Source organism: Apodemus sylvaticus, chromosome 21 (assembly GCF_947179515.1).
Source record: "Apodemus sylvaticus chromosome 21, mApoSyl1.1, whole genome shotgun sequence".
In the NCBI taxonomy this organism is placed as follows: Eukaryota; Metazoa; Chordata; class Mammalia; order Rodentia; family Muridae; genus Apodemus; species Apodemus sylvaticus.
This window is the reverse complement of record NC_067492.1, coordinates 5255242-5281499: the sequence shown is the minus strand read 5'-3', so window position 1 is coordinate 5281499 and position 26258 is coordinate 5255242. Positions and strand designations below refer to the sequence as shown.

General features: G+C 49.4%; 1 pseudogene; it reads left to right on the top strand.

The window, feature by feature from the left end:
• Positions 1-242: 242 nt before the first annotated feature.
• Positions 243-10531, top strand: LOC127672088 (60S ribosomal protein L30-like; annotated as a pseudogene).
• The last annotated feature ends 15727 nt before the right edge of the window (positions 10532-26258 follow it).

The following is a 26258-nucleotide window of genomic DNA, read 5'->3' as shown; positions in this document are numbered from 1 at the left end:
TCTCTGTGTAGCCCTGGCTGTCCTGGAACTCACTTTGTAGACCAGGCTGGCCTCGAACTCAGAAATCCACCTGCCTCTGCCTCTCAAGTGCTGGGCCATCTGATTTTTCTATGCTGTTTCTTTGTTTGCGGCTTGACCTAATGGCATCTACTTCAGTTCTTTAAGAAATAACCTCCCACCCCCTTTCTCGCTCCCCGGCGGCTGGTCTTGGTTGGAGCTTGTCCAGAACCTAAGGCAGGAAGATGGTGGCTGCAGAGAAGACAAAAAAGTCTCTGGAGTCGATCAACTCCAGGATCCAGCTTGTTATGAAAAGTGGAAAGTACCTGCTGGGGTAGAAACAGACTCTGAAGATGATCAGACAAGGCAAAGCGAAGTTGGTTATCTTCACCAACAACTGCCCAGCTTTGAGGAAATCTGAAATAGAGCACTGTGCCATGTTGGCTAAAACTGGTGTCCATCACTACAGCGGCAATAACATTGAACTGGGCACAGCATGTGGGGAATACTACAGGGTATGCACACTGGCTATCACTGACCCAGGTGATTCTGATATTATTAGAAGCATGCCAGACAGACTGCTGAGAAGTAAACAAGAAAGTTTTCCTTTAATAAAACTTTGCCGGAGCTCCTTTAGGAAAAAAAAAAAAGAAAGAAAAACCCCAGTCTCATAGAAGGGACTTGAGATCATCACTAAAATCCCATAAGTGCATTTTCATTGTTTTCATTAGCTGTGTGGGGAAGTGAGAAGCATGCCATATAGATGAACTAATAGTTCTACACACACACACACACACACACACACACACACACGGTCACAGCCATACAGATGAACTAATAGTTCTATACACACACACACGGTCACAGCCATACAGATGAACTAATAGTTCTACACACTCACTCACACACACACACACACACACACACACACACACACACACACACGGTCACAGCCATACAGATGAACTAATAGTTCTATACACACACACACACACACACACACACACACACGGTCACAGCCATACAGATGAACTAATAGTTCTACACACACACACACACACACACACACACACACACACACACACACACGGTCACAGCCATACAGATAAACTAATAGTTCTACACACTCACACTCACACTCACACACACACACACACACACACAGTCACAGCCATACAGATAAACTAATAGTTCTGCACACACATGGAACATGGATGCAGCCTTACAGATAAACTAATAGTTCTGTACACACGTGGACTGAGCCATACATTTGAACTAATAGTTGTGCACACATATAGACTGAGCCATACAGATGAACTAATAGTTGTGCATGTGCACACATATAGACTGAGCCATACAGATGAACTAATAGTTGTGCATGTGCACACATATAGACTGAGCCATACAGATGAACTAATAGCACACACATACTCATCCATACAGATGAACTAATAGTTCTGTACACGCATGGAACATGGATGCAGCCTTACAGATGAACTAATAGTTCTGTACATGCATGGACTCAGCAGAGACCAAAGGAAGAATGAGTCAGCTTGAAAAGGAACACATTTCTTGTCTGGTGATTACTTTATACCTCATGCTAGCTTACCTGGTCTGAGGGTATCACTGGGTTACATCCCAGTTCTATCACAGAGATAAATCCTGCCCTTTAAGTCCCTGGATTAGAAACCTGACATTTTGCATCTTTTTGGAAATAATTGTCAGGAGGACACAAGGAAGACATTCTTTATAGACTTAAGAACAAATCTTCTAACTATTGCCTTTCATTATCAGTGCCAGGGGTGTGTGAGGGAGAAGAAGCTATTCTCTCTTACCCCCCAGCTAATTGTGTGGTAAAGGCCAGCAAGATGAGGCATTCCCAAGATTCTTGTCTTACCCACCAGACATGCTAGCACAGCAGGCATGATGACAGCAAGAACCCTCTCTCTAGCTATGAGCATGGCATTGGTTTATTTACTACAAACTGGGAGGTGGGTGTGGTGGCACACGCCTTTAATCCCAGGACTCAAGAGGCAGAGAGCCAGAAGGACCTCTGAATTTGAGGCAAGCCAGATCTACATGGTGAGCTCCAGGCTAGCCAGGGTTACTTAGTGAGACTCTGTTTTTAAAAAGGAATCAGGAAAGAAAACACCTAACATCCATCACAGGTCTTATAGTCTCCCTATTTTATTTTAAAAATTTAAAAAACTGGGTCTGGCATTAAACCCTCAGCCTTCCTCTGTCATTTCTAAGCACTTGGATCACGGGTGTGTCTCACCACAGTCTCAGTTATGAGACTAGCAATTACTCAGTCCATCTCGCCATCAGTAATGCACTTCCGACGTAATTCCGTTCTTTATCTCTTTCCACAAAAACAACCAACCAAACCAAACCAAACAAAAACCAAACAAAAAACCAAATCAATGAATAAAATCCTCCTTTGTTGTTGAGATAGTATTCCTATGTCCCCCAGCCTGGTTTTTATTGAATATTAAGTATAATTTTCACTGCCAAATTATATGCAAGAACATTGTGGTGGTTTGAATGTGCTTGGCCCATAGGAAGTGGCACTGTTAGGAGGTGTGGCTTGTTGGAGGAAGAGTGTCACTATGGGGGTGTGACTGAAGCTTCGCCCAGTGAGGAAGAGTTAGTCTCCTCCTTGGCTTCCTTTGGATGAAGATGTAGAACTCTCAGCTCCTCCTGCTCCATGCCTGCCTGGATGATGCCGTGGTCCCTCCTCGATAATGGATTGAACCTGTGACCCTATGACCAGCCCCAATTGAATGTTGTCCTCAGAGTTGCCTTGGTCATGGTGTCTGCTCATAGCAGGCAAACCCTAAGACAAACATGCTCTTCCTATCTCAATGATAAGAAAATTCCAGACCACCTTGGAATGTTCAGCTTTCTGACACTAGCTAAGATTGGTACAGCTCATTAAAGGATTCTGACATAGTTCTGGGAGCACCAGCAAAGGGCTGCTAGACCGCACTGAGAACTCCTTAGTGAAGAGCTCATCCAAAAGCTTATAAGACAGAAGACACTCAGCTTTAAGGCCAGAGGGGAGATAAAGTCACCACCCGAGTCGGTATATTCGTTATGATAAGATAGGCAATAATCTTGGTCATCGCAACTCCTTGGTAGCGGCCATATGTGGTGTTATTTTTAAAAAACCTAGAAAAAGAAGAGTCTGCAAACAAACGGCTTGTCCACAGTACTTAAGTGGAGCTATGCAGTGTGAGGGGAAAAATGCTGAATGTAGCAGTAAAACTGTAGTCACAGCAATGGTAAAATCTTTGGCAGCACTGAGGTCATCTGCCGTCGTCCTCCCTAGAAGACCTAAAATAGTGCACAGACAGAACTCCCTGCTTGGCTTGGCAAGCAGGTAGGCCTGACAACCTGATTTAGATTCCCAGAACCCACATAACGGTAGAGGGGATGCGGGGACAGAATAAAGCTGGAAGGAGAGCTCTGACTTCAGCCTCCATAAGTGCACACCTACACGCTCTCGTCTCGTTTTCAAAGTATCCGATAGTCAGGGCCAAATAAGTGTTAACTGAACTGAGACATGGTAAATTTGAGTGACCCATCTCTGTCCCCAAATGGGGGACTCATTCTGATGGACCTCCTTGTTTTCCAAACTTAATGATTCTCTCTTCCAAACTCTTCTGGACGAGCATGGGCAAAAAATTCAATACATGAACAAATGATTGATTGAGTCTCTTTGTTCATCTCAAAATTCCTCTCATCCATTCGTCCTCATGTCTGTGTGTCTATTTACGCATTCACCTACCTGACAACCTATTTATCTACACACACACACCTCACATCATTAATTTTTTAATTCCTTCCTGCTTGACCTCTGGTCACTCTTTCAACCAGCGGAGAGTCCTGAGTGATTATATATATATCAGAGGAAATAAGCATTTCCCTCTGAACATGCATAGGCACTGAGCCCTCTGCCTGCTTGCTCCTTGGTCTTATGCCGTAGTCTTCTGGTCCCCTGTCCCTGTGGGATGTGCTGCATCCCTGGGGAGGCCCCCGGCAGAACTCCTTGTAAGCTGTGTTTTCACATCAACCTGAGAGGAATTTCAAGGCCATAACTACACACACAAGGAGAAAGGTACAGGGGCACCGAGCAGCAATTTGGAAACAGCACAAATAAAGATGACTGTATTTGCAAACAGCCAGGTCAGCTCAAGGCAGCTGTTGGCGAAGGTAATTACAAGCCTCCAGCATTGTCTCTAGTCCCGAGGTCCACACGCATGCAGGCAGAGGCCTCTCGTTTACCCAGCGTGTTCTGGGTTTTCTCATTAAAACCCACATGCCTCACCCTGCCAAGCAAAAGCCACAGTCATTTCTATTTTCAGTGCCTCTGGGTTGCCGGCTGACATCTCTCAGGATAGCTCCTCACAGTCATCAGGCTGTGATACGCTTCTGAGCGAAAGAAGCGCCTGAACAGAAACAGATGTCAGCGTCCCGGGGCACAGTGGCCGCTCCCTCTGATATGTTTCCAAGTCTGCCTTCCGCTGCCAGCCAGGAGTAGTGCTGAATGACAAGCAAGGCTGCCAGCTAAAGAAGCCGGAGGGAGCCAGGGCGGGGAAGGAAGGGAATCATTAATTAGTGACTCCAGAAGGGAAATGAGCTCTCAACTCACATCAGCTTCCGAACTCAAGTGGGGTTAATTGTTTTCCATGCCAGCCACACGGCCACTTGCTTCTCAGGAGACGGACACGAATGAGTCTTAATTAGCCGGCCAGCCTTGCTCTGTTCGTTAGCTACAAACAGGACATCACCTGGCTTGCCCCCGGTGCTGCTGCTGCTGTGGGGCAGATCAGAACACACATGCAAACACATACAACACATGCATAAGCACACACAAACTCATGCACAGCTATGCACAGAACCCCTCAACTCCTTATGCAGGAAGGCGGCTAGACATCTATCTTAGTCAGGGTTTCTATTCCTGCACAAACATCACAACCAAAAAGCAAGTTGGGGAGGAAAGGGTTTATTCAGCTTACACTTCCACATTGCTGTTCATCACAAAGGAAGTCAGGACTGGAACTCAAGCAGGTCAGGAAGCAGGAGCTGATGCAGAGGCCATGGAGGGATGTTTCTTACTGTCTTGCTTCCTTATAGAAACCAGGACTACCAGCCTAGGGATGGCACCACCCGCAATGGGTGCCCCTTGATTACTAACTGAGAAAATGCCCCACAGCTGGATCTCATGGAGGCACTTCCCCAATTGAAGTCCTTTCTCTGTGATAACTCCAGCCTGTGTCAAACTGACACAAAGCCAGCCAGTACAACAGCCTACCATGGAGACAAGGCACTCACATGGCCACCTCATGCATCTGAAGGAAACATTACAGAAGGTAGGCCTGGGGGGGAGGGGAGGGCTTAGGCTTGTTGCTGGGATGGCTTCTGGGCTTATCAATGGTATTCTAGGCTCTTTACCCCTGTGGCTAAGGGAACACCATACCTTTAGCCCAGGTTTAGCTGCTATAACCTCTCCATCCTGCCAGCTGTGAACTGTCTGTAGAGTGCTGCGCCCCACAGTTCAGTAAGCACAGAGCCCCATGGCTACTCTTTCTATAGAGAACCACGAAGGAATTACCCCCAGTTCTCCCGAGAGCCGAAGCCCAAAAACCCATGGGTACAGTATGCTCTAGTTTCAGCTAAGATGAATCCTGCATAATGGTACATTATTTGTAAGAACCTGGCTCTGAGCAGCAAGGACAGAGCTCAGATGCCACCCAAGTCCTCTCAGCCGCAGCCCCACTCCCGTATTCTTGCCTGCACAGTGTTGACTTTGGAGCACGTGGTCACCATTATGCTCTTGGCTTCCTGGAGCCTTGGCTTTACTCTCAGTCCCTCCCTGAGCTGCCAGAAGCTCGCAGTGTCTGAAGAGTTTCTTGCTGGGCACCAAGAGTCAACTAGAAAACAAAAACACAGCCACGGTTCATCCCATTTCCTGCTCTGCCAGGTCCAGAGCAAGGGGCAGCCATGTCCTTTCTGGTTGCAGCAGCAGCACCCCCAGTCTTCCTGATACTCAGTGACCCCTACCCTCCACACCACATCAGGGACTCATGCTGTAGAGGGGACCGGGAAGGGAAGCACTGGGCAGACCTGTGGGTGGCTCAGATGGAATTTCAGTCCTACCTAGGGACTGACGTCAGGCAGCACAGGAACAATGACAAGTGAGTGTGTGGCTTTCCTTCTGACTCAGGGTCACGAGCCCTCCCGTGGGCACCCTGCCCTCCCCTCCCACCCTGGAGTAATTGTTATCCTGAACAGTACCGTCGAGTCCGAGTCTCAGCCGTGTTTGGCCACAGTGGCTTTTCCTGGTGAGTCTTTATGATGTTTTGGTCCCAGAGGCTCCTGGGTTGGTCCTGGAGAGACAACGGTATCTCATGAGTCTTTTTTTTTTTATTCGATATATTTTTTATTTACATTTCAAATGATTTCCCCTTTTCTAGCCCCCCATCTCATGAGTCTTTTGTGTCTGCAGCCAACTGTATTTGTGCCTCAGTGCAAGCTGATGTTTGTAGTTCTGCCAGCATCCGGCAGAAAGAAGACAGTCTAGTCCCAGTTCCTAGCCACCCTCCCTACGTGTCTCTTGAGTGCTTTAGCCACAGCTAGTGCACAGGGGCACAGGAAGCCGAGAGGGTTCAGACAGACCGAGAAGACCCTGCTGGATTCCTATTTTGGGGAGCTTCTGAGGAGGCCCTGAGTTTTACCTCAGCCTCAAACTGTCCCCCACATGGGCTTGTTTCCATGGCTTCTCTTGCCAAAGGGCTCGGATGGGATTTGCAGCTGGTCTTGGCATGTACACATACACACACATGTGCAATGTACATCAACATTCAAGGCATTTGTGTGGCCAGAAGGCTCTCTTGAGTTCTTGGGAAGAAGTCATCCCCAAGGAACCAAGGCCGAGGAGGCCCTCAGTGCAAGCACTTGCCCCTCCCTGTCTTTTCTATTAACTGGTGGTAAGGACTCAAGCAAGTCAATTAACCAACCAACCTCCCTCTCTTCCTTCCCCCCACTCCTTGACTTCTAAGTAGGAAAAGAACAACTGATTCTGCTGCTCCAGATTTGAGGGGCACAGGAAGATTAGCCCTGGCCTCACAAAGCTCACCACCATTAGAATGCAGTGACCACACATGAGCTCTCGGCTCCACGCCTTCCTCAGGCCCAGATTCTGCTGCTGTGGAGCGAGGTACTCACACACCTCCACAGTGGAAATGTGTTAGGCCTCAACATTTCAAGGTTCGGTAAATTCTCTGCAAATAGCACTGGTTTGGTGGGGGCACATGAAGACACCCAGTCGTGCGCGCTGACTGGCGAAATGTCAAAGGACCCGGTGGCATTTGGGTGTTAAAACTAAATCCAGCTTTTCAAGGTGCAGGGAGTGGGTGGGAGAAAGAACTAACATTTAGTGAGTGCCAAGTCCTGTGACAACTTCTCATCCAACATGAACGGAACCAGCACAGTGGTCCGCTAAAGCCTGTCATTCAGCCAATCAAGAGGCAGAGGCTGGAGGAGTGCAAGTTCAAGGCCAGTCCGGGCAACTTAGTGAGACCCTATTTCAAAATACAGAAAGAGGGCAGGTAGTGGGGCTGGGTGGAAGGGTTCTCGCCTGTTAGGTTTGAGGCCTTGGCTCAATCCTCAGCACCATGAAAATACAATACAGGGGGACGCTGTCAGCCAACCATTGAACTGAGCACAGGGTTCCCAAGGGAGGAGCTAGAGGAAGGACTCAAGTTGCTGAAGGGGTTTACAGCCCCATGGGAGGAATAACAATATGAACCAACCAGTACCTCCAGAGCTCCCAGGGGCTAAACCACCAACCAAAGAGTACACATGGAGGGATCCATGGATCCAGCCACATGGGTAGCAGAGGATGGCCTGGTCGAGCATCAATGAGAGGAGAGGCCCTTGGTCCTGTGAAGGCTAGATGCCCCAGGGTAGGTGAGTTAGTGGGCAGGGGAAGGGGATAACATTTGAAATGTAAATTAAAAAAATATCTAATGAGAGAGAGAGAGAGAGAGAGAGAGAGAGAGAGAGAGAGAGAGAGAGAGAATGCCTGTTGACTGAAGGGGTGGCTCGCTCAGCTGCATCCTCACCCTAAAGTCAGCTTTTTACTTCACCCATGAGTACCCATCTACTGGTAGACTGAGAGGTCTCATCTTGGAGGACGAGCCGAGCCCCCCCCCCCCTGGAGTTCCAAACACTCCCACTTTTTGCCAGAAATGCAGTCCATCATCCAAGCAAATGTTTTAGTCCAGGATTCCTTGACGTGGAGCAAGGGTTTGAAGGTGCGCGTCCAGGGCTCTCGGGCAGTCTGGAGTCCTCAGTGCTTCTCCACCGTCTCCCTATGCCTCAGGCTCCCCCCGTCTGAGATTTATCTTAACAACCAAGCTTCATCACGTCTTCTCACTGCCTTCCTGTTGCTTCTGTGTAAAAACAACGCTGGCTGTTCTTTTTTCCTTGCATTCATAATTCATGGACGCGTATAACATTTAATTAAGTTACAACCAGAGGACTTGGGACCCAGCTGAATTGGAGTGATTGCCTAGCGTGCTTGAAGCCCTGCACTTGATCCCAGCACTGGTAAAGAAGGCGTGCTGGCACACACCTGTAATCCCAGCATTTGGGGGATGGATGTGGGACGGTAAGAATTCCGGGTAGTACTGGCTGCACAGCATGTTTGAGGCAAGACCCTGTCTCAAGAGAGAAAAAAAATACGATTAGCATGATGATCTTTTTTTTTTTAAATTACATTTATTTCCTTGTGTATGTTTGTGTGTGGTATAAACGTGCCACAGCACACATGTGGAGGTCAAAGGACAAATTGCAGGAGTCAGTTCTCTCCTACCCTGTGGGACCTGGGATCAAGGCAGTCTTGGTAACAGGATGGCTGAGCGCAGAGCTCCTTGGCACGAGAGGGCAGTGAAGGCTGATAACCTTGGCAGGAAGATTGAGGGGCCTCAGCTGACAAGGTAGCGTGGGAGCGCTTTGCCTCTGATTGGTTCTCTCACTGAACCACACGAGACCTTCAGTGTTTGCTTCTATTTTGTGTCTCCATTTTATAGGTCCAGAGTGGCTGCAGATGTCACACAGTGTCACTCAAATTGCAAGCAGCTGACTCAGAATTTCTGTCTAGCCTGTTCTGGGGCATACACAGGCTCTCCCGGGACTTTATTTTAGGAACTACTTTCTTCATCTGTCTCATTAAGTAAATATTTAATTATAAAGTATAAGAAAAGCCGGCCGGGCGGTGGTGGCTCATGTCTTTAATCCCAGCACTTGGGAGGCAGAGGCAGGCAGATTTCTGAGTTCGAGGCCAGCCTGGTCTACAGAGTGAGTTCCAGGACAGCCAGGGCTACACAGAGAAACCCTGTCTCAGAAAAAAAAAAAAAAAGAGAGAGAGAGAAAGAAAAAAAAAAGAAAGAAAGAAAAACCAAAGACCAAAAGCCAAATAGACAAATATTGCTCAGCTGAAACAAAACTAAAAACGTAATAAATAATAAATAAAAGCCAAATGGAGTAGCACATGTCTGTAATTCCAGCACTAGAGAGCCTGGAGCAGGAGTGCTTCAGTTTGTGGCTACCCTGAACTAGGTAGTGAGACCTTGTCTTAAAAATTAAAAAAAAAAAAAAAAAAAAAAAAAAAACCGAAATTTTCTTCTCTTGTGTTTTGTGAAGAGCTGAGTTCCAGAGTCGGTGTCAGACTCTCCCATCCTGAGGGCCAAAGATGACATGGACCCTGTGGAGAGGCAGGAAAAGGGCTAAGTATGGCCCCTGGGCTGGCAGCGCTGACAGGCCTCCAGCCAGCTCGTCCGCTGTGCAAACCCCCTGTCTTCTTGTGCAGGAGCCACTCGGAAGCATGAGCTGTCGCCTAGCACTGAAGGACACGGCCTAGTGTCACCGAGTGTCCTGGTGACCACAGTGAGTGGCTGGGCTCCACAAGGTCACCCAGAAGTTCCTTTAGGAAAGGATCTACTCAGATTTCAAAGGAGCGTGAGGGTTTGCTGTCGGCAAATGTCACTGTCGCTGAGACCTGAGGCCTTTGCCTGAGGAAATAGCTGAGAAGAAAAACACTGCAATTTATGCCAAGAGGGCTGTAGCAACCTTGTCCCCGTGAGAAAAAATCGGAAATAGCTCCGCTTAACAATAGACGCAACATTAAGCAATGAATGCCTGTAATGTGGCTTATTACCTACTGGGTGACGAGCCCTGGCATTCTCTGGATTCAGGTAACACTCAGCCTGGTTTTGTTAACACCCCCCACTCAGTGGGTGCTGACATGAAACAGTGCTGTATTTTTCTGATCGCGGGTCTCCCGCGAGCCCCCTTTCTTTACCTGGGAAATGTTTCTGGCAGATCCGTGGTTTCCAGTTGCTTTCATTTGAGCTCCATCCAGGTTCCTGCCTGCTTCCAAACTCAGGGCATCTCTGGAGAGGACGCAGCTGTTCTGATGTCTGAAGGGTGTGAGGAGTCTGTGGATCTGAGGACTGATATTCCCTGAAGCCTGTTTATGATAGCTTGTATAAGCTCGGCCTAAGGAGTGGCACTATTAGAAGGTGTGGCCCTGTTGGAGTGGGTGTGGCCTTTGTTGGAGTAAATGTGTCACTGTGAGCATGGGCTTTAAGACCCTCATCCTTGCTGGGTGGTGGTGGCAGCGCACACGCCTGTAATCCCAGCACTCTGGGAGGCAGAGGCAGGCAGATTTCTGAGTTCAAGGCCAGCCTGGTCTACAGACTGAGTTCCAGGACAGCCAGAGATACACAGAGAAACCCTGTCTCAAAAAAAAACCAAATCCAAAAAAAAAAAAAAAAGACCCTCATCCTTGCTGCCAGGAAGTGAGTATTCTGCCTTCAGATGAAGATGTAGAACTCTCGGCTTCTCCTGAACCACGCCTTGCCTAGATGCTGCCATGTAACTACCTGGATGATACTGGACTGAACCTCTGAACTTGTAAGGCAGCCCCAATTAAATGTTGTCCTTTATAAAACTTGCCTTGGTTATAGTGTCGTTCACAGCAATAAAACCCTAACTAAGACACTATCCATTGTTAAAGACTGGTTTCTGTGGTGATGGAGATGGGAGGCAGAGAGACCGAGTCAGGGTCCTACCGGGAAAGAGACCATTTGGCCAGTTCTATCCCCTGTTTCCCTGTCCTCTGGGATCCTTAGTACGGGTGCACTAGGACCACGTCCCCTTCCTGACCCCGTTTTCTCCAGATTAGACAGCAGCCATGTCCTTGTATCTCCTCACCTTCACCTGAACTACATTCTAGAAGTTTCCTTCAGGAGGGGGCAGTATGTCAAGTCCATAGGCCTTTGCTTGAGGGTAGGACAGGCAAAGATAAAACAATGTACTAGCTAGGCTGAGTACAGGTGTGCAGAAGGGGGCGGGGCTCCTCTGCAAATGTCTAAACCCTGGAGGAAGAAGAGCTCAGAGAACCTCAGCGAAAGACAGCAGCGGAGAGGGCCAGAGCAGAACGAGGCGGGGAAACAACTGGCCGGGTCATTTGGTGATGCGATGGAGTTTACACCGGCAGAAAGTGAACCTCGTAGGAGGAGATAGGTTCTGAAGACAGAAGATATAGACTCAACGGAGAGAGCTGACCTGTGGGGGCGCGGGTGGGAGATGGGTGCAGCCCCCATCTCAGCATCTTACTCAATCAGCCCTGCCTCTGTGCTGGGATGTTCTGAGCCATCAAAGTCGTGTTCTCAAATAGTTAAGGAGAAGGCCATTAAAAGAGAAGCAAAAGGACTCGTACTTTGCACAGAGGGAAACTGTTGTCCGCCTCCAGGGTCGTTGAGCTGCCCTTCTCTCTCTGAATCACAGCAGTCTCTTCTGAACTGGCTTCCCATGATGCACAGGCCGAGGTCCCCAGGAAAGTAGCATCATAGCCAGGTCTGCAGAGAGCACTGCCCACCCTGCCCCGTCTGGGCGACATTGTGCATACACAAAGCTCAAAATGTCCAGAAGCCTTTTTTTTTTTGTATAAAAACTCACCTGCAGAAGCTTCTGGTGTCTCACAGTTGATTGTTAATGGAGTTCTCTATTAAAATTCCAGCTAAGGGCACCCCAAGGTTGTGCTGGAATACTACCAAGAAATGCAGTACCTATAGGAAGAGGGCTAGATTCATTATTGCCCGGTTACAGTGCCAGGCTCGATCCTCACCCGAGACACTGTACCACCTACCGAGAGAGCTACACTGTAAGAAATGTGGATAACACAGCTGGTGTTGGGAACTGGACAGAGTCAGAGCTCTCCTAAGGTTCTGGTGGAAATGCAAAAGGATACAGCCATCTGGAAGACAGTTTGGTGGTGTCTCAAAAACATTCCATACACATTACCGTGTTGCCTGGCAAATCTACATCAAGGTATCTTTTTGTTCTTGCTACAAAAAAAAATGAGAGCTTGAAGTCACACAAAAACTGGGCCATAACTGTTTGTGTGTGGCAATTTTACTTATAATTGCCAAGAATTTGCAGGCTGTTTGGTGTTGTTGGACGCTGGATCATAATCGCCCTGGTGTTGTTTCCCTTTCTAATAGGAGAGCTGTCGTGTGTGTGTGTGTGTGTGTGTGTGTGTGTGTGTGTGTGTGTGCTCAACTAGGACTTCTTGAGTGCACGCCTGCAGGAACGCACGGGAAACTGACACAAGGCATCTGGGGGCCGGGAAGATGGCTCTGCTGAAGAGCTTGCCGTAGCCTGAGGCTCTGACCTCGCTCTTCAGCGTCCATGAGGAAAGCCAGGCACAGTAATCCAGGTGCTGGGGAGGTGGAGGCAGGAGGATCCCTGGGGCTCTCAGGCCAGTGAGTCATTTATGAGCTCCAGATTCAGTGAGACTCCATCTCAAAAATAAGGGTGGAATACAGTTGAAGATACCCTACATCCACACACACACACACACACACACACACGCACACGCACACGCACACGCACACGCACACTCACACACACACACACACACTCACACGCACACGCACACGCACACTCACACACACACACACACACACTCACACACACACACACACACACACACACACACACACACACACACACACACACGAATGAGCTGGATATGAAATACCTGGAAGGGCATGGATGAAAAAAAAACTTAGTCTCTTATATATTGGCTTACTTCCCATCCAGTTCCGAAGGTCTTAAATTCTCATTATTGTGCCCACTCAGGAAGGTCCCTAAAATGCCTTTGCTCCGGTTCTTGGAGGCAGATAATTTCTGGGTTTGTCTTTAGTATGTCTTAGCAAATCCTTCTTGGTCCTTAGATAGGGCTGTGTGGGAGGGTGCCTCCTACCAGCTTCCTTCCAAACAGCCCAGTCACCTGTGACAGATGGACACACAGCAGTCGAATCTAAAGCCGCAGAATAATAAAAGCCCATGAAAAATAAATGCCGCCTGAGACGCAGGCGTCTTCGGGGCGGCCCTCTCTGTGGACAACCTGCTTAATTTGCAAACGGTGCTTCCCTGGCACTTGTTCTTAATTTCCTATGAGTGGTATTCTTTCTCCCTTTCTGAACACACAGCACGAAGGGCTTTTGTACACAGGAGGGAGAGGAGACCCACAGACATGGAGCCCCTCGGATGGTAACTTCTGTAGGAGCTAAATTATTAGAAGGTCGGCAGGACCGCAGGAAGGGTTTAGATCACAGCCTCTACCGTCCATTCCTCTAGGAACAAGAGTTCCTTCCTGGAAAGAATCACTTTCCACTGATTGATCCTTTATAGGGCTGTTTAACCGATAAGAACTTCCATGACTAGAAAAGTTGGGGTGTTGTATGTTCAGAGCCTAATCACGACTTATTTTGGGCTATCTTTAGCCCTGTAAACCGCCATTTCTTGCCTACTTCTGTGACCGACCTAACACCTTGCTACAAACATATGAAACATCTTGGAATGTATCAGATTAGTAGATGTCTAGCTTCCCCCAACCAGAGGACTAAATGTGTTCTCAGACAGCATCCGAGGCCACAGCAGAGATCTTCCAGCCATCTTATCTAAAGTTCCCACCAATGGGTTTAAAAAGAGTATTAATTTTTGACTTTTCTATGTTGACACAAAGTCTTGCTCTATAGCTCAGGATGGCTTTGAACTTAAAGCAATCCTCCTGTGCCTACCTCCTGAGTGCTAGGATGACAGACACGTGCCACCATATTTGTCTTAGCATCCTCATTTAAACCCCAAGGACAACGGAAGTTTGTTACCACCAGCTAAAGAATAGTAATGAAAACGGGGTGCTCCTTACCCAGTGAATTCATGTCACTTATAGCCATTTCCCCCAGTTCTGCCCCAGCATGTGTCTGGTGTTCACCACTTAGGATCATGCAGGGGGAACCACGGGACAGAACAGCAGTCAGAAGGAATATACTTCCTGGCTCTGCGGGGCGTGGAGCTGGGGCTTGCACTGAGAGGCCAAGGGCACATCCTTTGGGGAGATGCTGAGCCTTCCCAGGAAGCAAAAGAACGGCGGTTTCAGGGGCCTTGTGGCTTACACAGTAGACAAGGACGCTGGCTCCTGTGAGCCTACAGATCCAGCTGTGTTGCCTTTCCCAGGTAGTGATATGGAATCCAGATGTTTTGCCACTTGCTAAAGAAGCCTGGGCCCTCTCTTACCCAAGCAGGGTGAAGAGCGAGTGTTTAGCCCTGGAGCAGGCCTGCCTCAGAAGCATGGCAGACAGGACTGAAATGTCAGAGCTGGCTGTTGGATTTAAGCCCTGGCCACGTGATCTGTTCAGGATCGCATTCCAGCCTCTCTTGCCAAGCAGACATAGATAAAAGTATGACGTTGTCCCCAGCAAGGACGCGTGTGGTCTTGCCCTCTCTCTTTTTCCCATAATGCACACAGCCACCCTTCTCAGGTTTGCTGCCTCTATAGCCAGGGTCCCGCAGCTCAGGACTAACGCTATCACGTCTGTGGCGCCCCGGGGCCTGCCCTCTGCCTGCCTGGCATGTGTGGGAAGTGCTGCTGGTAAGGGCGAAGGCAATTTCCTTCACATGGCAGCACCCAAGGTGCCTGGTGATAACTGCTGTGCTGCCCACCGCAGTGAGGAGTCTTGAGGCTCAGAGGCACCGTGAGGTGTGCACAGAGTCCACCACAGCAGTGTACTCAGGGGCCAGGCTCGCCTCCTCAACCCAGTGTCTTTCCCACCAGTTGGAGTTTGGAGCACGAAGCCACTGAGATGATGAGAGAGAGTGGGTTATGCTGCAGTAATTGGGATGTAGGCACAGCTGCGGCCTCTGAATCACGGAATGTGTGATTGCTTCACAGGGGCTGCTGCTTCAGGAAGTATAAGTACCTGACTGGGACTGCCTGGCTGCTGCTGCTAAGAGCTACTGAGCTCCCCACCCCCCCCACCCCCGCCCCTGTGGTTGGAGAGGGAGCCCTCACCTCTCCAGATGTCTTCAGGCCATGGCACTAGAATACATGCTATAGGGAAACTGCTAGGACCCCACCTGCAGGTCCCCCCCCCCCATGTGTCTCAGGTGTTATCAGAGAGCTTAAATCATGTTTTCTTTGCTGGCAGTTCTGTCCTAGGGCGTCTCAGGGAGCAGAAAAGAATTCACTTGGTTCCGTTTTCAGAACAAAAAATTTTGCCCTGCCTACATGCTCACCAGTCAATGCAGATGTACTGGAGAGGCATCTGGGGCACTCTTATGAACAGAAGAGCGGTGCCAGGCACTGTGTACACGTGGGGGTTCAAGAAGCAGGAGGAAGCTCTAGCAGAGAGCCTAGTCACTCAACAAGAGACTAAGCAGATGTCTGTTCATGTCACACACACACACACACACAGTGTGTAACTTTTTCTGGGGAGATGTGAACAAATGTTTATACACCCCAGATTGGGCATTGACCTTATAGGCCAAAGAGCCAGTTTTACCTAAATCTAGCTCTGAGAACCAGTGAATTTATTGGGGTGACTTACAAGAACATGGGTGACACAGATGCATCACTGAAAGGTCCCGTCTCCACGTGGGAGATGATTTCCTGAGAGCCCCACAGTAGGGAGTCAACCTATCAATCCTTCACCCTTCACCAGTCAACCAGTCAACCTTCCACCCTTCACACATTCTGGAACTTCTCGATGACCATGCAGGGCATTGGGGAAGGGGGAGTGAGGCACAGATCTAGACAGCTGGAATCTTAAAGGGGGTCCCAGGGACCCTCCCTACTCCCTTCTCCTATAGCAGAATCTTAACAGATCCAACCTGGGGAGGGCCTCCTGAGTGTGGGTAATCACTGGGAAATCAATAGCAGACATAGCCATTGCCATCTTGTTCCTGAAGAGTATCCCAAAACTCACACCTCATATACATATCACACTGGTGCTCAGTCAGGAGTCTGTAATCAGCTTGATTGTGTGATAGGTCATGCTCACAGGTTCTTCCTACACACTGTTCTACACTGTCTTAGGTTTCTATTACTGTGATAAAACACCACAGCCGAAAGCAACTTGGAGAGAAAAACGGAAGTAGACACCATGGAGGAACGACACCTACTGGCTTATTTCTCGTGGCTTGCTCAGCCTGCTTTCTCATACAACTCAGGATTACCTTCTCAGGGGTGGCATCACCCACTGTGAGCAGGGCCCTCCCACATCAATCATTAATCAAGGCAACATCCCACAGCCTTTCTTACAGGCCAGTCTTGCACAGGCAGTTCCTTAATTAAGATTCAATCTTCCCAGATATGTCTAGGCTTGTGTCAGCGTGACAAAACCCAGCCAGCACACACAGTCACCCACTCAGCCGCATATACATTGTCGCTATGGGAGCCGTAGCCAGGAGCACCCTCAATACTGCTCAATGGCTCTGCTGCGGCTAGCAAGCAGCCTGGCCCTGGCTGAGGATGGCTGGCTGGCTGGAGACCTCCCGGAGGCCAAACCCTGAGTGTTCGCCCCGAGAAGCATCGGTGTCTGTGACAGTTTGTGGTGGCTTGAATGAGAACAGCCTCCAGAGGCTCCTGTATCTGAACGCTTGGCTCCCAGCTGGTAGAACTCCTTGGGAAGGATTAGGGGGTGGAGCCTTGGAGGAAGCATGCCACTGGGGGCAGGTTTTGAGGTTTCAAAAGCCCATGTCATTCCCAGTTAGTTTTCTGCCTCAAGCTTGTGGCTCAGACGTAAGCTCCCAGCTGCTGTTCCAGTGTTTGCCTGCTGCCACGTTCCCTGCTGTGCTCCATGCTATGATGGTCCTGGACTCTAACCTTCTGGAATGTGAGCCCCAAATTAAACCCTTAAGTCATGGTGTTTGTCATAGCAATAGAAAAGCGACCAAGACATGGTTAATACTTATTGTCTTGCTGACAAAAGACAAGGCATCTGCACATGCCTGCGAGAGATTTCTTTTATTAGTCTAATTGAAGAGAGACAACCCAACCTAAATGTAGAAAGTGTCATCTGACGGGCTAAGGTCCTGAACTGAATAAAAAGGAGAACAGGGAGGAAGACAGACAGAGACCTGCTAAGCTCCATACCACTAAGAACAGGTGGGAAAGATGCCCACAGACCTGCCCTCTGCCCCACTGCACGGGCAGGCCATAGACACGCATGTAATGTGGTGCAGGAGGGAGAAGATGTCCGCACACCTGCCCACCACCATGTCATACTAGTAGGCTGTGCACACCTAGCAGTCCACAAGCAGCAGCTAGACCACACAGCATAGACAAGGTTACCCAGAGGCCTGCCAGCCACATAGCCACCTGCAAGGGGAGCCACCACGATGTGTGAGCATGCAGTGGCCAGATGGTCAGAAGGGAGAGGAGAAGTGGGGCAGTGTGAGCATTATGAAGACAGACCAGAGACCTGAGGATGGAGAGGAGCCTGCTGTGAGGAGCCAGTCCTGCTATCCAGGGCCATGGCGAGGTCCAAGCCTGAACTTCTGCTGCTCTCCTCCCAGCTCTGAAGAGGACCTGCTCCCAGCTGGGCAAGGGTCAGTATAGAAGGCAAGTGACTGGAGGCGGGGTTCCTTCTGCCAGTGTTTAAAGTCAAGCAAAGAGAGTGACAGTAGAGTGGCCTAAAAAGTCAAGAGGAGTTGCTGGCCAGCATCTGGTGGGAAGACAGTTGAACCCTGGGGCTGAATTTAGCAGCTGTGGGTCCCAGGCTGGCTGCATAAAGACTGCCTTGTCTAGAAATGGTGGTGACCTTCTACATAGGCACGGCAGCCACAGTAAGTACCAAAAGGTGTTCCCTGTTGTGACCCACACCTCAGTCGAGAGTCTGGCTGGCTCAGTCAGTTCAGATTGCTTCAATAAAGCCCCCGAAGGCTGGGTGTTTGGTGGGCAGCACATGCTTCTTCCTTGATATTCTAGAGGCTGGAAATCCAAGGTCAATATGACGGTGATGTCAAGCTCTGGGGTAGACCGCTGCCTGCTTACCTTGCTCTCACCTGATTGGTGTGCAGGGTGCCCTCAGGAGGGCGCCAGCTCATGCTGTGGTCCTCTCCCACAAGCCCTATCTCTCAGTACAGTGAACGCCTCAATTTTAATTGACTAAAAAGATACTATGGAGACAAAGTCTGCAGTGTGTGTGTGCGTGCGTGTGCATATGCGTGTGTACGTGTGTGTGTGTGTGTGTGTGTGTGTGTGTGTGATAAGGCTGAGTGTCAGATAAAGTAGTGCTGAAGGCCTGAGCTGAAAGAGACCAAACCCTGGTCTGGCAGCTAAGGTTTGGCTCATTCCCAGGAGCGCCAACAGAGTCCTTTCGTGTTGAGACTGACCCATTCCCGCCAGGCAGCAGTGGTGCACATCTTTAATGCCAGCACTTGGGAGGCAGAAGCAGAGGCAGGCAAATTTCTAAGTTCGAGGCCAGCCTGATCTATAGAGTGAGTTCCAGGACAGCCAGGGCTACACAGAGAAACCCTGTCTCAAAGACAAAAAACAAAAAGCAAGCAAACAAACAAAAAGCAACGACTCATTCCCGGAGCCAGCCCACCAGTTCCGGACACCCCAACTCTGGACCGAGGCTCCAGCAGGGATCCACAGCACAGTGAGGAAACACAGCCTGTGCTTCCATTGGAACTAGGCTACAGCACTTACTGGACCAGAGGTGAGTGTGTGTGTGTGTGTGTGTGTGTGAGTGAGTGAATGTGATCCCTTTTCACTTTATATTTGTCCATTGTTGCTTATGAATAATCCTAGTATAACCTGATCCTCGAGTCACGGGCACTCTCTTTCTCTCACTCTCAGCTCCATCCTTAAACCTGACCTGACTCAGGGCACCTTCTCTTCCTCAAGGATCTCCATGGGGGAGACGTGTCCTAAAGAGCCTCGCCTAACTCTCCTGGAGAAGGTGGTCTCTCTCCCAGCCCCTCTAGACTCTCCAGACTCAGAACCAAACCAGGTCCCCTCCCACCCCACCCCCACTCCCCACTGACAGGACCCACATTACTGACTGTGTTCTGGAAGTGCTCTGAGCATCCCAGCGACAAGGCAGGCACAGCCCAGCACTTCACCTGCAGCCTTCACACCTCCTGAGCATCTGTCTCCTTGTGGTCTGGGGCTATGGAGATACTTCAGAAAAGGCCACCTAAGAGGGGTGGCTTACCTTAGGAAGTTACCACAGTCACCACCTACCCGCTCCCAAATCCTTCCGGCCACCAGATCTCAGGGCTCAATAGTGGCCGCCGTCTGCATGTGAGCAGGGGCTGCGTTGGGGCCTGACACGGGCTCTCACCTCACCTGTCACTCCACAACAGTGGCGTTGGCTTTCACAACATTTCCACTTCGTCCTATCCAGTCTATGTCCTGAGTAGGTCCAATGCCATGTGACTTGGAATCTTAAATATCACTGATTTAAAGGTCACTTGGGCCCCAGACCCTACTGACCACATCAGGGACTCAGGGTCCATTCATCTTTGTCTGTAGCACTGGGAATTGAACCGACAACCTTGTGCTTGTAGGCACACATGATCACCGGGCTACGTCTCCGGCTTTCTTTTTTTCTTTTTTTCTTTTTTTCAACCAGGAACTCAGGCTCTAGAGTCCTGATGAGAGAATCAGGCTCTGCTGTCTTGATTTGTCCCTCCTGCCTGGCCTTCACGCTTGGATAGCCTCTGAGCCTAGACAACCCTAAGTTGAGAGAACGCACACTGTCTAGAATTCAGTTATTGTCTACACCTGGCTGTGGGCAGGCTGGAAATGAGGTTTATTTTGTGCTGAGCCACATCAGAGATTCTGATACTGAAGAAGGAAAAAAAAAAAAGATGTAGGCCTTCCAGGGTGTGAGCTAACGCCCTCTCTGTCTTGAAGGACCCTGTCTCCTGAGCTGACTCTGACAGTGGCAGCCAGGGACCGTCCTTCAGCTTGAAGCACAGTTTGCCTTGAGGCCACACAGGTCTGCGTGTTGCTTAAAGAGGCTGCTCCTGGAATAACAAGGCTTTCCTGCAGACAAACAGGAGCCACGCAGAGCAGAGCTTCGGCTGTGGGAACATTTCCACAATTACATTCTGAGCACAGTGCCTACTTTGAAGGCGGAATGAAGCCCAGCTGTTCCTGAGGACAGGCCCCGGCCTGGAGCCTTGCCCACACACTCTCTCTCTCTCTCTCACTTTCTGGTCGGTCTGCAGGTTCCGGTTCCAGGCATCTCCTCCAGGCTCCTGGGCTTGCCGAGGCCGGTCTGTACTCACCCTTCCGGTTCTGGGCCCTGTTTTGCTGGTGAACGCTTGAACTGAGGCAGGAGAATTGACCCAGAGAGAGGTCAATGGGAGGTCTGTCTCTGCCCAGGTAAACTGTGTGTGGCTCTAAAATCAGCTGGCATATAGGGCAGAGAGTCAAGGAAAAGGAAGCTCTTGTGACAGACTGTGCGGTTGATAGGCAATACAGTCTGTGCGTGACAGGCCTTTCCCTGGAATCACAGAGGCTGACATTACCTGATGGACTGAGGGCCCGGCTCAACCACACCATTGATTTGAATTTTCCTTGTGATGGGAGGAGTTGAGTCCCTAATCACCTTGGGATTTTTTTAAAGATTTATTTTACTTTATGTGTCTGGTATGAGTGTTTTGCCTGTATGTATGTATGTCTGCATATATGTATGTATGTATGTCTGCATATATGTATGTATGTATGTCTGCATATATGTATGTCTGTGCCCCACGTGTGTTCCTCATGCCTGCCGAGGTCAGAACCGGGTGTCAGATTCTCTAAAACTAGAGTTATTGATGGTTGTGAGCCACCGCGTGGATGCTGAGAATTGAACCCAGGCCCTCTGGAAGAGCAACTAGTGAAGTGAAGTGCTTTTACCCACCGAGCCATCTCTCCACCCACCCAACCCCTTGGGGTCTTAGAGGCTCAGGATGGAAGCTGTGCTATGGTTTGTTGCAGACAAGAAAGGCGTGACAACTGGCACCAGGGGTCTTGCCAGGAGAGCCATTCTTTAGGAAAAGGGGGAAACAGTAGGGCCATTGCTGCCTTCCAGAAGCTGCACCTCCCTGGGCATTCTGGACTTTTTATCCACTTCGTTTGCCTAACCCAAGTCTCATTTTCCAGTACATTCTCTGGTTAAAGGCTCACCAAGGCTGGCCTGGCCTCTGGTCCCCACGGCCATTGGCTCCTCCTTCCCCTGCTCACTTCTTGCAATATGATTGGATGAAATCTGCTCTCCCTTGATATTTAGCTTTTTTTTTTTTTTGATTTATTTATTTCATGTATGTGAGTACACTGTCACTGTCTTCAGACACACCAGAAGAGGGCATCGGATCCCATTGTAGATGGTTGTGAGCCACCATGTGGTTGCTGGGAATTGAACTCAGGACCTTCAAAAGAGCAGTCAATGCTCTTAACTGCTGAGTCCTCTCTCCAGCCCCTCTCTCCTGACTTTTACTTTTTTACTGAGAATTGTTTTTAATACAGGGTCTTGCTCTGTTGCGCAGGCTGGCCTTAAGCTGACCTTCTCGTCCTGGCCTCAGAATCGCAGTCATCACTGGTGTGCACCGCTACGCTTGGCTCAGCTCCCAAGTGAAGCGGCAGTCTGAGGAGGGAGGGACGCAGCCTCGCCACTCTGCCAGCTTGCCTCTCCTCCCCCTTTGTCAACATTTGAGCATTTAGGTCCTCAACCCATCTCTTAATATGGTCCCCAGGTTTGTAGTTCTTTTAAACTTTTTTCTACTTTATTATCACCATGTGGAAATCACTCAGTAAGACCCATACTTTGGATATTGATCATTTCTGAGGCTAGCCATAGGTGTTAAGTCCTTCCTCCAGATGCTGGGTGGCCACAGCGAATTGAATTGGCGTGGCATGGAACAGAGGGGTGTTGCTGAGCCAGGAGCTGCCTGGGCAGGTTGGGTGTCTCAGTAACATGAATTAATGATATTCTCAATGTATCATGTGCCAAACAGCATCCACACATTTTGTCAGACTTACACATAAGCCGCCATCTCAATCACTGTTCTACTGCTGTGAAGAGACACCATGACCGCTGAGACTCTTCTAATCACAAATGTTTAATTGGGGCTGGCTTACAGTTCAAAGGTTTAGTCCATTATTGTCATGGTGGGAAGCATGGCAGCGTGCAGGCAGACATGTGGTGCTGGAAAAGGAGCTGAGAGTTTTATATCTCGATGTGCGGGCATCGATTGGGTCTTCCTGTGACTGTGAGCCACTGGGCCGAATTTTGAGCTTCTGAGACTTCAAAGCCCATCCCCCGAGTGATATACTTCTTCCAACAAGGCCACACCCACTCCAACAAGGCCACACCCACTCCAACAAGGCCACACCCATTCCAACAAGGCCACAAGGAGTGGTTCTAGTAGTGCCACTCCTTGTGAGCGAAGCATTCAGACACACGTGAGTCTGCAGGGCCATTCCTATTCAAACCACCACAGAATCACATTTATTTTATTTCTTAAAATTTGGGTTAAAGAGTGGGGAGATGGCTCACTTAGTAAAATGCTTCTCTTGCTAGCATGAAGACTGGAGTTCAATTCCCAGAGAACAGGTGAAAAGGCTGAGTGTGGTACCATACATGTGAGGTGTCAGTGTTGGGCAGGTGGTGACAGGGAGACTGTGCAGCCCAGAGGTCAGCCAGGCTAGACTACTCGGTGAACTGCAGGTCGATGAGAAACACTGTCAAAAACCCAGATGGGCAGTTCCTGGGGAAGGTACCTGAGGTTGACCTCTATACGAATGTGCATCCACGCTCACATACCCATACAGAGACACATAATTAAAAATAAAGTGGGGCTGGAGAGATGATGGCTCAGCGGTTAAGAGTACTGACTGCTCTTCCAAAGGTGCTGAGTTCAAATCTCAGCAACCACATGGTGGCTCACAACAACCTGTAATGAGATTCGATGCCCTCTTCTGCTGTGTCTGAAGACAGCTGCAGTGTACTCAGATATAACAATAAATAAATAAATGAATAAATAAATAAATAAATAAATCTTTATCATGGCTTAAGTGTTTGTTCTGCAGAATTCTTGTGCTGGAAACTTGACACACAAAGCCCTGTATTAATGGTATCTGTATGCAGCGAGGGGCACAGTAAAAAGAAAAAAAAAACATCAAAATGCCAGCTCTGTGCTTAGGGAAAAGGCTTTAATTATGGATAAGAGAGGGGAAAAAAATCCAGATGCATCTGGAACCATCCAGAGCAAAGGAGAAAATAAAAGACTGGACGCGGTTAGGGCTGTGGGGGGAACAGCAGGGATAGGAGAGAAGAGAGAGACCAGGCCAGGTGGGGGTGGGGGGTTGCAGAGAGCAGGGCTGAGGTGAGAGGGCCAGGAGGCTTCCCTGGGAGCTTTGAATGTACCCGTGAATAAGGGCTGAAGGGGCCTGGAGGTTAGCACCGCTTTGACATCCAACCCCAGGCACACGTCAGTCGGAGCTCTAGATTCTTCCTCTGCCAGAGACAAGGGAAACGGAACCCAGGGTACCCGGAAATCCATTTCCCAAGTTCCTAAGGAATGCTGGCCTTTATCACCACCAGAAGCCCTTTCATAATCCAGCGGGAGCTAATTTCTGGACATGCACACTTTCTAATTAAAAAAAAAAAGTCAGCTAGGCGGTGGTGGCACACGCCTTTAATCTCAGCACTTGGGAGGCAGAAGCAGGCAGATTTCTGAGTTTGAGGTCAGCCTGGTCTACAGAGTGAATTCCAGGACAGCCAGGGCTACACAAAGAAACCCTGTCTCGAACAACCAATTAAAAAAAAATGCTTCTCGATACCTAACAGTATTGAAAGACAGGACATGCAGGAGATGATTAGGGCTTAATGATGTCCTAAAGATGACCCATGATGGCAGCTGCCTTATGAGAAAAGGAGCCGGGAAGCCGGAGCCTGGAGCCTCAGGCACTCAAGTTCCCAGACTCCCCTAAGAAGAGAGAGCTGCCATCACTCATTCTCCCTCGTGGGAAGTGAGTCTCTCAGATGGTCCTTTTCAGGAGTGCAGGACTCAGCTGTGGGGGTTCCAGTGGAACCCCGTTGTTCCATTTACTATTTATTCTTGGGTATTTTCTTTTACAAATATTTTAAATGGCTCACGGGTAATTTAATTTCTGCTCTCTTAAATTGAAGGAGACAGAGACTTTCCACTCATTAGGAAAAGGAGACTGGGGTCCCTGTGGCAGCCCCCCATCTCATAGTCCCCCTCCACCTCACAGACTCAGCTTTCCGCTGCTCCAGGCTCCCGCTTCCCTCCTCCCCTGCTCAGAGGCAGAGAACCACGCAGCCACGGCCAGGGCCACGTGGACACCTTTGCAGCAGTCTCTGTCGTTTGCTGAGAAAACTAAAGCAGCCTCCTCCTCTCCCCTCCACGTCTATCTCCCTTTCAGGCATTTCAATTCCCAGAGTCTTCCTTGGACCTCTGAAAAGAAGGGGTTTGTGACTAGCAGGCACACTGCCACCCCACGGTCAAGGGCACCCAAAAGACTGGTTTCCCCCAGTTTTCCACCTTCCCCTTCCCTTCTGCCCCCAGGAGTTTTCTTTGTTTCATCTTTTCAGCTTTCTGATTCTCCTCTTCCTCTTCCCTCTTTAATCACAGGTTTAATTTCCATAGTCATCTTATTTACATAATTTGAAATCAAATCCTCATACATTAACATTCTACGTCTCTAATCCAAGCGCAGGACAGAATACACAAGGAACCCGACAGGCCCTGCTGAGGCAGTTCCTGTTGATGCCCGAAGCTTCCAGGGTGAGTAATGAGGCTTCCTCCCTTTGTCGACGGGAAAAGAGGAGAGGGGCGAGCCACCCGCCCCGACCACGGTGTGCAGAACACTGGCTGGGAGTGAAACACCTCAGAGCTAGGGTGCTAAAGGCTTTCCGGGAACACGTGTAATGCCAGGTCTGTATAACGTGGGAGTTTAGGCGGGGCGTGGACATGAGGACGTGACCCATCCGAGGTAAGGATGAGGGGAAGGGTTCTGTGGTAGGTATGAGGGAGAGCACAGCCGGAGGCATCTGGAGGAGTGAACTGGACATGGCTGACAGGCTGAACCAGGCCTTGAGAGGAGAAGGGGTGAGGGTAGGGTGGAGGTGGGGGACAAGAGAGGAAGAAAAAAGAGTGGAGGTAAAAGAGATGAAGAGGGAGGGGCTGAGAGGCAAGGTCAAGATGGCGGGGCTATACAGGATGAGACGCTGGAGGAAGGGAGGGAAGCCAGCGAGCTGGGACATTTAGGGTAGGGGGTGTGGTGAGGAGAGCTGAGAAGAGCCACAGATGTGGAGGAGAGGCCAGCGTAGCCTTTGGTAATCATAGGCACCACAGTTAACCATTTGTCCCGAGTTTCTTTTGGACCAATGTCCAGCCTGAGTTAGCCTTCACAGGTACCAGGAGTCCTCTGTAGTGTTTCTCGGGGTAGGGCAGTGTTGCTGTGAGAAAATACCATTTCAGAAGCAACTTAAGAAAGGAAGGATACATCCTGGCTCCCAGTTCAAGGGTACAGCCTACTGTTCACCGCTGCGGGAGTCGAGGCGGCTGGTCACACTGCACCCACAGTCAAGAAGCAGAGATCCACAAACGCTTGTGCTCAGTGCATGGCCTGCTTTGTAAGTAGATCAGGATTCTAGCCCAAACATGGCGCCACCTACATGGACTGGTAGTCAGTTGACGTAAGACGATCCTCCACAGGTGTGCCCAGAAGCCTGTCTCCCCGGTGAGTCTAGATCTCATCAAGTTGACAATTGAGATTCATCATCCTGTGTGAGGTGACACAGTCCTGTGGGTAGTAGATGAACCGTGAAAAAAGAATGGTCTCTACTGTGCTCAGAAAATTCTGGGTCTGCCCA